Source organism: Malania oleifera, chromosome 3, assembly GCF_029873635.1.
Source record: "Malania oleifera isolate guangnan ecotype guangnan chromosome 3, ASM2987363v1, whole genome shotgun sequence".
Taxonomy (NCBI): Eukaryota; Viridiplantae; Streptophyta; class Magnoliopsida; order Santalales; family Ximeniaceae; genus Malania; species Malania oleifera.
In genome coordinates this window covers 60,639,819-60,651,862 of record NC_080419.1, presented here as the reverse complement: position 1 = coordinate 60,651,862, position 12,044 = coordinate 60,639,819, and positions in this window count along the sequence as shown.

The following is a 12,044-nucleotide window of genomic DNA, read 5'->3' as shown; positions in this document are numbered from 1 at the left end:
CATCAGGTGGATCCACACCCTTCAGTGATCAGCTGGTAAGAGGCGATATTTCCTGCCCTCGGATATAGATTCGGACACTCTTGCCACAAATAGGTGGTATTTCACATCCTCGGTTATAAAGCGGGACACTCTTTCTCAACTTAGAAAAATTTGGAACACATGTTCCTATATTTCATTTCAGCATATCACAACTCAATGCATATTCATATAAAGTTCATTCCACACTTATTTGGTAATCACAAAATCATGATTTTCAGAATACAGTTTAAAACAATTAAAGGCACGACCATCTCCATAAGACAATATACTCAAAAATATATCCACGGTTTTCCAACGAAACCAGATATGCAACCCGACGCCCCCCTTTTTCCCAAAACTATAACTTGAAAATCCCAAAACTTTACCCGTTAGATTTCCCCAAATAACTAGCCAAAATATACACAGGATCATGAACCACAGTTCTACCAAATCCGACTTAAAAAATAACCAATATAAACAGAATCCCCTTACCTTTCTCCGAGAATCCAAACACAAACTCTATGGCTCCTAAACAAAAAACTGAATTCCCAAAACCTATAAATCACAGTACGATAATTACTTACAATCTTACTCTCTATAGATATACCGAAACGAAAATGAAAATCGAGCCTTACCTCAATTTTTGGGTCAAAACTCAAAGACCTCAAAACGAAGATTTGTTCCATAGAACACATAGAGATTCCTTAGTAATGTCGGATCGTTAATTCTACCACCGAACGGCGAAGAAATCTAGAGAGAGAGAGAGTGGACTTTCAAGTTCTAGAGAGAGAGAGGGAGAATTTTGATAACTTAGAAAAGAAGTAAAGGAAATGGATATTTATAGAGCCTTTGACTCGGCCAACCTCGTTGACGAGGTGGCGTCTTCGTCGATGAACCAACGAAGGAAATTCATCAACGTCGCAATGGCCTCATCGATGAGCCTGAGATTTTAGGATTTTCGAAAATCTCTCGGCTTCTCCTCATCGACGAACCTCTGCATTACTTCGCCAAACAATAGAAGGGCCTTTGTCGACGAAAACATTAGCTTCGTCGATGAAGCATGCTCGAATTACTATTTTACCCTTTTCTTATTTATTTATTCCTTATCTTACAGGTCGAGTTCTTACATAACTAGTTTGCATGCCTTTTTATATGTAGTTACTGAACCAGTTATGTGACTTTAAAACCATATATGTATATAACAATAATAAGGCAAGAGAGAAAAAATTTAGTTATGAAATTAGTTCTTGCCATAAAGTATTACAATAAATATATATTTGTATATATATATATATATATATATATATTATATAAATATATATCCCCCTTTGATATTTTCATGAAATACTGGGGGTTGCTTGCTAAAAAAGAAGCTTTAAGGATCAAGTCAGCACAAAAGACTTAGCAATCTTAATATCCTATTCTCTCCCTGTTGATGATTATGCAAGGATGAAAATTAATTTTTCATTTGACTTTCACTCATCCTTTCAAAAGGATTATAAAATTTAATCTATCATAATCATTTTTTATTTTCGCTTACTTGCAAAAATATGCATTCTCACAAGGTATAAAACATGAAAAGATATGTGGGACTGATACCAATTGTTATAACTACATGGTAGAAAAATATGACACCAATTGTTAGAAGCCATTAGTTAAAAGAAAAATGATACCACTTGTTATCTTGTTATGATAACAATTAAAATTTTACAAACATGCACATTTATATCAATTGTTAATGAATTTCCACAACATATAGAATTTGAGTACAAAATACATTTCATTTTCTTAGAGCCATATGATTTTAAAGTGAAGTGGCTCCACTTAAGAATATGCATTTTCTTTAAAATTATCTTGAGCACAATGCAAGTATTATTTTAGACGCACAACTCAAGTTTTAAGATATTCAGCATTTAGAAAAAATATAGAATATGTGCAATGATTTTGAAAAAATTTCAATAGAATTTTGTTTGAAAATATAACTTGTCCTAAAAAAAACTGCCAATTTCAAAACATTCAAATAAGTGTCCACAAGCAGCTCTAGAAGATTTAAATTTTAAAATAAGCTAAGTGCAGAAATTTTAAAATCCAAAACCAAAATTTACATGCACATATATTTAAAATTGTGAAAAATATTTCAACATTTTTGGGAAAATATCTACAAAAAATTCGGCAGCATGTCGTCTGTAAATTTGACATTTTTCCATAAAACATGTACCTGATAGTGGGCTGTTTTCAACTGATAAAACATATAAAGCAAGCCACAACCTAATATCCACAACTAGCATGCAAATTATATCATTGCATCCACCATGCAAGAGGCCTTTAACACAAGCATGCTTTCCAATAGTTCAATCAACAACTCATAAAAGAACTGAACTATCCTATAGATGATATGAATAGTCACTAACAATGGATAGTTATGAGATTAGTGCAGAGTTTTTCTCACAAAAATGTATAGACATATAAGCATAAATAAAAAATGAGAGCATCTTAATGTATGTAGATATGAAATATGAATGCTCCCCCTCAATTATGCACTCGACTCATTTAATGTCTTTTTCTTATTTTTCAAAACATTTAGCCAAGAGATCTAGAATTTTAATGATATATGCTTGGCTTTGGATGAATAGGCTTAGAGGATCAAAAAGTCACAATGTATATATCTTTAAGTGATCTAAGCCTATATTTGCCTCTTTTCTTATGATTTACAATACGTGAGAGGCCTAAGTTTAAATGACTTGTCCTTCTTATCGTTCATGCATATGTTTCTTAGTTATTGCATTTTCATATATGATGAAACCAATAGCAGTCATATTAGCCATTTAACGTAATTCACGAAGCTGAAGCTCTAATGGATTTGATTTATTGTTTGAGAGCTTATGAAAGGAATTTGAATAAATAGTGAACAACGCTCTTCGGAGAGTGGAAAGTATCCTATAGATATGATCATGATTTGTAGCAAGGATACAAACCGATGGATAAGTATAGTATTTACCGAATATGATAGTGGTTCGGTAAATAGTTCCTATGGAGGAAATAGGTTAACCAAGATTAGAGAGTTTATATTTAAAAACTCAAAGGGAATACTTTGACTTAACAATGAAACTTGAATCCCTTGGTGGATGCCTCTAATTTGGTTATGAAGAGGATATCTTTTAATTTGCACTTGTATAATAAGGAGTTATGATCAACAGTGCATAAACCTGAAGAGATGACTAAGAATTTTATTATGCTTTTAAAGCTCGAAGATGAGTTTAGGATTAGAAGATACTTAATGTATTATTTATTTTCTAAAGCTCAATCTTATGCAATGGGCAGAGTATGCTTAACATTAGATTTTCATATTTAACTATGAGTTAAGTATTTAAAATTAGATATAAGGCAAACATGCCATGTCCATTTGAAAGTGAATTTTTATTTGAGCAGCCAATAATTTCATATTTCGACCAATGGATATATGCATTAAGTTCAGATTGGTTATTATTCTTGAATTTCCATATTGGCTTAATTTTTCAAGATCCTTAGTATGTAAAATTTTGAATTGTGGACATATTCTAAGTTTTTGCATTTTTAGCCCGAACCACTTCCTAATCCTTTAGTCAACACTACCCCTTATAGCTAATCGTAAATGCTAAGGAAGAATTATGTGATCATGTAATTCTTGTTTGAGTAAATTCTTCCTTGAATTTCAAGGGGTTTGTTTTCTTAACAACCCATACCATTTTCTATCTTTGATTCTTGATGGGTTAAGAGTAAGTGATTCTTTGACTTTCCACGCTCGTTTGGGTTTCACGCCTTTTCTTTTAAACGAGCAATCAACTTTTGTGTGCCCTTTCTTTTTACACAAGACACATGTGGTGTGAGTGTATGGATTAGAGGAGGTACTAGCATAATGTTTCGATTCTTTTACAAAGTACCCTATGTATAGGTTCTTCCTTTTCTTGTTTTCAATTCTATTAGAACCTATACCTTCCTTATCTAAGGTCATCTTTTGTGAACCTAACAACTTATTAAAGTTGTACTTACCTTTAGTGAACGTGTAGATGATCTTCGATTGGTCTTCTATTTTCTTCTCTAGTTCTTGCATTTTTAAGTTTTTGAGACCCTTGCAAACATCTTGTAATTTAATAAACTCTTTAGTCATGTTGTTTGCTTTTTGTTCAAGTTCTCCAATCAAAAGATCTTTATTACTATTATTAGAAATTTTAGATTCTAAGATAGTCATTTCTTTTTCCAATGATTCATTCTTGCTCACTAATCTTTTGATTTTCAGGTCATTTTCTCTTTCAGCAAGAACTTTAGATTCACATTCTTTCATGCATGCTTCATACTTGTTCTCCAAAATAGTATATTTTTTATTAGATTCAACAAGTAACTTATGAATTCTAACATACTCAATTTGCAAATCTTCACAAGTTGGCATGCTTTCATCATCAGAACTACCATATGATTCAGAATCAGATATATCATTTAAATCAACACATGAATCATTTCTAGATTTATCTACTAAAATAGAAGGAGCAGAGATTACCTCATTATTAGTTAAAGCAACAAAGCATTTGTTACCTCCTTCAAGATCTACAGGCCTTGAATCACAATGAGTGATCACTTTATTTTTCATGAATTCTCCACATCTCCTCTCAAGTTCATCCTACATCTCATTTAGCACTGCTACATGCTATAACCTCACATAGAACCTTAAAATCTAAAACATGTAGTAAGGTATTCATAACATCAAAATTTACTTGCACTAAGTTCCTATCAGTATCATTAAATTCACATTTAGATTTAGGAACATCAGCACAATCAATGGATTTAACAGGCACACTATCACCCTGATCAATGACTTTCCAAATTTTTCAATTTAAAGCTTTCACATATACATTCATTCTTAATTTCCATACATCATAGTTTTCACCACAAAATACTAGTGGGTATGTGACCAACCTTCCCTCACATGAAGGGGATGCACTAACATGAGTCATCATGATCTTTTACTAAATGACGTTTAAGTCTAAGTTACGAGGTTCTGATACCAATTGTTAGCTTTGGTGCAATCCCAAGAAGGGGGATGAACTCGTATTTAAAAAATTTATCCCCTAGGTCAATTCACTAACAGTAGTATTACACAAGCCTAAGGTCAATCTAGTGTATATAAAATAAATCAATGTAAATATATGGCGGAATTTAAATGGCAATAGAAATTTAACCAAGCATGCAAAATAAAGAAGTAAAGAAGGTGACACCAAAAATGTTATTGAGGTTTGGTAGACTAGCTACGTCCCTACCTTGGCTAACAAGTACAAGGATTACCATTATAAGCTCACTTAACGGGTGGAACGACACCTAAACAACCAGGTCAATTAGCGGGGCTGACCTCAACCTACACCTTACCATGATAGTGCACCTAGCTTTCCTAACCAGGTCTAAGCCAATCTGGCACTACTCAATAGGGCTAGTCTCCCTCTTCGGGCCCACGCCTGGAATACAACAAATGTAATACAATTTTGTGTACATGAAAATATGCTTCTTTAACAAGCAGATATGTACACTAGTATAGCTCAAGCAAATAACGCAAGCACGAATGAAATGTAAATATGCTCAGTGCTCTAATGTATGCTAAACACTCAATCAAGTATGGATAAGCAATCAAGATCTAGAGTGTATATCAAAGCAAGATTTGAAACACAATATTTGAATACCACAATATCAGTCAAGGTTTCAAATATGCTAGCAAGATGATTCAAGCAACATTACCAAGATGTTCAATATACTAAGCAGAATGGATGTTTGAATGCGAGCTTTGAAAATGATTTTTACACACAAAAAGATAGGCTAAGGTAACTTGCAATGACAATGCAAGAACCACAAGCCACTAAGTCTTCCCACACAAGATTTATCAAATAAAATTGATGAGAGAACTTAAAGCTTTACTCTCAACAAAAATAAAACAATAAATATAGTAAATGAGAGTATGAGCTAGTGAGATTAAGCACTAGAACTTTAGAAATACTCACAGCACTTGAAAGATCAAGAAAAATGAAGTGTATAAGTGTTTGAGAGTAGTATAGGCTAAAAAAGGGATTTTTGAATTTTAGAGAATTTTGGCCTTAATCAATTTTCTAATCCTTGCTAATTATTGCAAATGAACATGTATATATAGGCAAGGGCTGATTTATAACCGTTGAGGTCCCAATGGGAATTATTAGACATGTTAATGAAAGATTAGAAAAATTAACCTAGTTTACCCCATTTTAACTCTGTTAAAATTAATTCAACCTGAGAGTTTCAGGTGCTCGGTCCAGGATTCGAGTGCCCAAATAGTCTCAAAGCCAAATAGGTCATTTTGAGGTTCGGTTGCTTGAAATAAGCTTCAATTAGCTGGACAGAGGCGATTCCCCAAAAAGACCGCAGTTCGGGTGCCCAGAGTACAATTCGATTAACCAAACTGAGTAGTTCGAACGCTCGAGGCCATAATGAACGCAAAGGTTTTGCCACCCGGGTTGGTGAAAAGTACTTTGACACAGGTTCGGGTAACCAAGGAAGATACGTGTAATTTTGTTCAGTCTTCTGAACACAATTCAACATGTTGACTTGTCCATGGTTCGGTCACCCGAGGCGTTTTGAATGCCACATGTTCGGTTGCCTGACCTCTCACAAGATTTTCAATTAAGGTCCAATTTGGCTTCATTTAACTCCCCTAATATAATAAGGGATGTTGGGGACTATGTGCACTACATGTAGGTTCCTAAAGTCCATATAGGGTCAATTTGAGCATACCTACCTATCATGCATAATACAAATTATTACAAGCCATAGGTGTACAATCCATAATTAAATTTGCATCCAAAAATGAAGGAGATGAATAGAAATTACAAATTACAACACATATTTCTTCATTTTTCTGCTTGATCACCGCACGCCATTATGATATGTTTTTCAATTCGAGTACACACGTACGGTGAACCTACATGCAAGCCTTAGTACAACCATCAGTACCAAAAGTATTTGTTATCATCAAAACTGGGTGTGACCTATCAAAACAACAATCTATAAGGTCAACACAATCCACTTCTATAGATTCAGCCACAACTAAAAAGCCCAAGCGCTTTCTTTGATTTTTCATCTTTTACCTTTGTTTTATGTGTTTTGTTTGAGGAATTTGATAAGACATCTTAGTAGTGGAATTCCCATGGGGTATGAATTATATAAAGGTCTTTTAAAATAGTATAAAGCACTATAAAAATTCAGGGTATTAGTGACCAATTTATGACTATTAGTGACGGTTTTAAAATAGTTGCTACATGTGTCGTTACTACTAACTTTTAGTGACGAATATAATCCATCACTAAAACCCTAACACCGTCACTATATAGTATAGAACAGATCAACTCAAATTCGTCACTAATAGTAGGGGTATTAGTGACGAAATAGAAATTTGTCACTACTAAAAGAGTATTAGTGACGAATTAGAAATTCGTCACTACTAATAGAGTATTAGTGACGACTTAGAAATTCGTCACTACTAGTATGGTATTAGTGCCAAATTAAAAATTCGTCACTAATAGAAGTGGTATTAGTGACGAATTAAAAATTCATCACTACTAGCATTGTATTATTGACGAATCCGAAATTCGTTACTAAAGGTAAGTTATTTGTGAAGAATTCAAATCTATTACTAATAGTAGGGTATTAGTGACGAATTTGAATCCTTCACTAATAATTAGAAAAATAAAAAGAAAAACCTTTTAATACTAATTTTTTTTTAATCATGAATTCTTATATAAAAATCTATAATTACATTTTCAAATACATAAACTGAAACCATTCAAAACGTCATACGAATTCAATTAAAATGAAGAAATAACATATGTTCAGATAACAAAAATTATTTAAAAATATTCAAAATTCAAATACAAATATTAGTACAAATTCAAATTAAAATACAAAAACTCCATTTTTTTCAAATAACAATTAAAATTATAAGAAACAATGTTGTCTGATATATTCTAATAAGGCATTGAATAGTAACAAATGGAGTTTTTGTATTTTTATTTTAACAATGTTGTCTGATATATTCTAATGAGGCATTGAATAGTAACACAAGAAACAAAGTTCACATAAACAAACAAATTCATCTGGAAATCTTTTGAAAGTCCAATGCTTGAAATGAGATATGGGATTGAAAAAAATGAAAAAACTTTATGCAGCACCTGCTCCCTTTCCCTTCTTTCCCTTCTTCCTCTGGATCTTCTTCATGTAGAATTCCAGCTCTTTCCCCTCCAAAATAAATTTGCAAAACCATTTAACCAATGCATTTAGCCGAGATGCCCAACATAAAAGAAAAATCAAAACAAATACAGCAATATTCAGTAGTATAAATTGATGTTTGACAAATTTTACATGCAAAAGATACTCCCCTCATCGTTGAATATCAAAAAATGTAATAGCTAGTTTAGTATTGGAAAATAATTTTTGTTTTCTATTTTTAAAATATAATGATATAAAAAAAGTCAGCACATTTCCCTGTTTTGAAGACATCTATATTAATTCAAAATAAGGTTATATTTTGGTCATTTTAAATCTAGAAATGAAAAATGAAAGTTTGTTTTTGACAACTAAACAAGCCCAAGCTACTTTCACAAGCTGACCACAAACAACTAACAAAAATAGGGCACCTCACCACATGAGAACAATTGACATCAGATGATGAGTGGGACACCACAGAAAAGTTCACCAGATACATTAAAGTTTTGTTGGTTCACTGAATAGCTATTCATATGAATAGGACGGAATACAAGAAGATATCTAGGAATAGAGATAATAGTCATTTCATATTTATTCATCATTCTTCCACTCAACATAGAATATGGAAGGTATATCTTTGATGAAATTATAGCCATTCCTTGTCTACTCTTTACTATGATGGATAAGAATTATAAATTTTCACTTGTGCATTATAATACATTTTTAATACAAATTATCAAGTTCTTCTATTACAACTATCTCTATTCCTAGGAATAAGCATTCTGCAAACTAAAGATAGTCCAAGGGATTTATAGTGTTCACTCAATAGCTGAAAAGCCACTAGATCATGGCAATTTTTATTTTTTTTTGCTCGAACATGGCAAATGTTTTTACTCATTCTTTCAAAACTATTTTAACATTAAACTAAGCGTATTTTTTTTTTTGGGAAAATTTTAACGCAATTTCGGCAGCATGTCGTCTGTAAATTGGACGTTTTCCCATAAAACCTGTACCTGATAGGTTCAAATAGATCATTTATAAGAAGTTGAAGGCACACGAGAATCTATATCCACTACCAGCATGCAATACACGTCAACTGCATCTGCCATGTAGGAAGCATTCTAGACTAGCATGCAATCATGTAACATATTCACGACAGTAATACATGTAACCATATCGTAAATTCAGAATATAAATAGCAAAGAACAGTGGATAGTATTGGGTTCAGTGTAGTATTGTTATTCATCTAGGCATTTGGACATGAACGTTATGAGATGATGAGAGCATTTAATTTAAATAATTATGAAACTGATGCTCCCTGTGAGTTATGTATATATTCAACGTATGCCTTTTTCAAATTTTCAAATCCTTAGCCAAGTGTACATAATATTTTCAATGATTTCGGCACGGCAATGAGTGCTTATCATACTCGGCCTCTCAACGTTGTCGTTCCATCTCTGCACGAGCCGCCACGCCCATGGATGATGATGTTGTTGGGGCGATGTAACCACTTCCAAGACCTTTCACCCAGCCCCCCGCTCTTTGCCCAAGCACCTGGGAAGTGATCTTGAAATCTGTCATATGCTAACTCCCCTGTGAAACAGGTGCATCCCTCAACTCGACCATCCGTGCCTAATTTTAATCATGAAAATGATAAAAAGGAATAATTAAGACTACAACTTTGATGTTTTGAATAAACTAATAAACTAAATCTTTTGCTTCACTTACATGTCTATCCTGCGCATCCTCACACCACTCCCCCGATCGCCGTTGGTGTGTTCTCTGATACAGATCCGGTAGCGGCTCCTCTGCGCCATTCTCGGGATCACGCTACATTATCATATAAGACATCATTAGTATTATGTCATGTAATGGTCAGATAATTTTATATATAGTAATTACCTGGTGATGATTTATGAATAGCCTCAATCCACCGCAATGCGTCGTAGGGAGTTTGCTGCAGTTTGTAGCATTTGTTTCACATATAGCCTACAAGGAAGACGTAATGGCGACATATTAGTTACATCATTGTGAAAAATTAGTGATTATAATACAAACACATTACCTAATAGCGCGGGTCGCAGAAATGGCGACACACCATGTCCCAATCTTCTTGGGATATCTTATCGTATGGCCACGCTTCTGCTTCATCTCCCATCGCTCGAAAATGGGAGTGCATTTTCAAGCTATAGCTCTTAAATTTATTACACAATTGGACTTCGACCGCCCTTCTCACATGGTCATCCTCGAGGATTTCCATATCAAACTTCTCCTGCATATATAGGTAATACAATTACAATGTTAGACAGTTGTTGATTGGCTAGTATATTAAAAGTAAAAAAACATTTAAATTAAAAACAGCTTTATAGGGTTTGGGAACTTACCAAAATGCGCATGTAAAGAACCATGCTTTGCTTTTGAGTCACCTGTGACCAGCTGAATGCGGTGACTGGAGCATACTGTCAGCATATAATGTCGAGCTCCCTCATCCACGTGGTGCCCCAATCGTTCAGCGGGGCGGTGTATCCTAGAGGAATGTCAATCCAAATCCGTTGTTTAGTCCTATCCAGGTGCTTCTTCAGCGACATGTTCTTCGCTGCACCATGGCCTGACTTGGCCGTGGACGTAGATGGTGAAAGTAGAATTAATTTAAGAACAACATTATAATCATACACGTGAATAACTATCTTTAACCATTGACTTGTAAATAAATTAATCGTATCCATACCAACACTGCTCATGACGGTCGGCAACTCACCTTGTGTGTTAGTCGCATAAGTGGTATCCATGTCTGGGCGAGGTTTCGATGGCTCAGACAATGGTGCTACTGCATCAGGACCAACGAGGTCCACCGGTCTGGAGGATGTCAGATCATCCTCATGCGATGTACTCGTGTGCCTGAAAGTATTTCTTCAACGTCGGCCTCCTGGTGCCATATCTACAAATTAATAGACAAGTAAATATAAGAAGTACAAATATTAGATGCATGCAGCATACATCTATTTTTAAGTTATTTACACATGCCAAATACATAGTGACAAAAATAACATGCTTACCCCCCTATACGTCCTCAATATCGGTATCATCCTCACTTTCTAAAGTGTCTTCCTCTTCACTACAGTACTCGACCCCTATTTCATCTTCCCTATTAGTTTCCTCATCGTCAATGAAGTGAACGTCTATAGAAGGTTCAATTGTAATGTCAGCGGTCCCTACGTGTTCTGCCCTAGCACCATCCCTATGCAATGGTATAGGATCAGTGCCTTCTTCGACAACATCTGTTGCAGATTGCATTGCTACGTGGACAAATGGCTCATCTTCTTGGAATGTAGTCTCACTGGCACTCATCTCACTATCTGCAACTTCTGCAATAGCGTACAAACTTTGGGGAGTAATCTTTTGGGCCACATGTCATTCACCCTTCAATTTGGTGTCTTTAAGGTAAAACACTTGTTCTACCTGGGTTGCAAGCATGAAAGGGTCATTTTGATACCAGGTCTTGCTAAAATTGATATTGGTGAAGTAGGCATCGGTGTTTATCCCAGTCTTTTTATTGTCGATGTCCCACCAGGTACACTTGAACAGGTGGATGACTCTGTTTGCTCCATAGCTAAGCTCTATAATGTCATCCAACACACCAAAGTAGTCAATTTCTTCATCTCCTTCTGTGCCTAGCACCGCGACCCCACAATTTTGGGTTCTTCTATGTAGTTCGAGGGACTTTGTATGAAATCGTAACCCGTTAACAATGCAACCGTTGTAGTGGTTAACTCGTT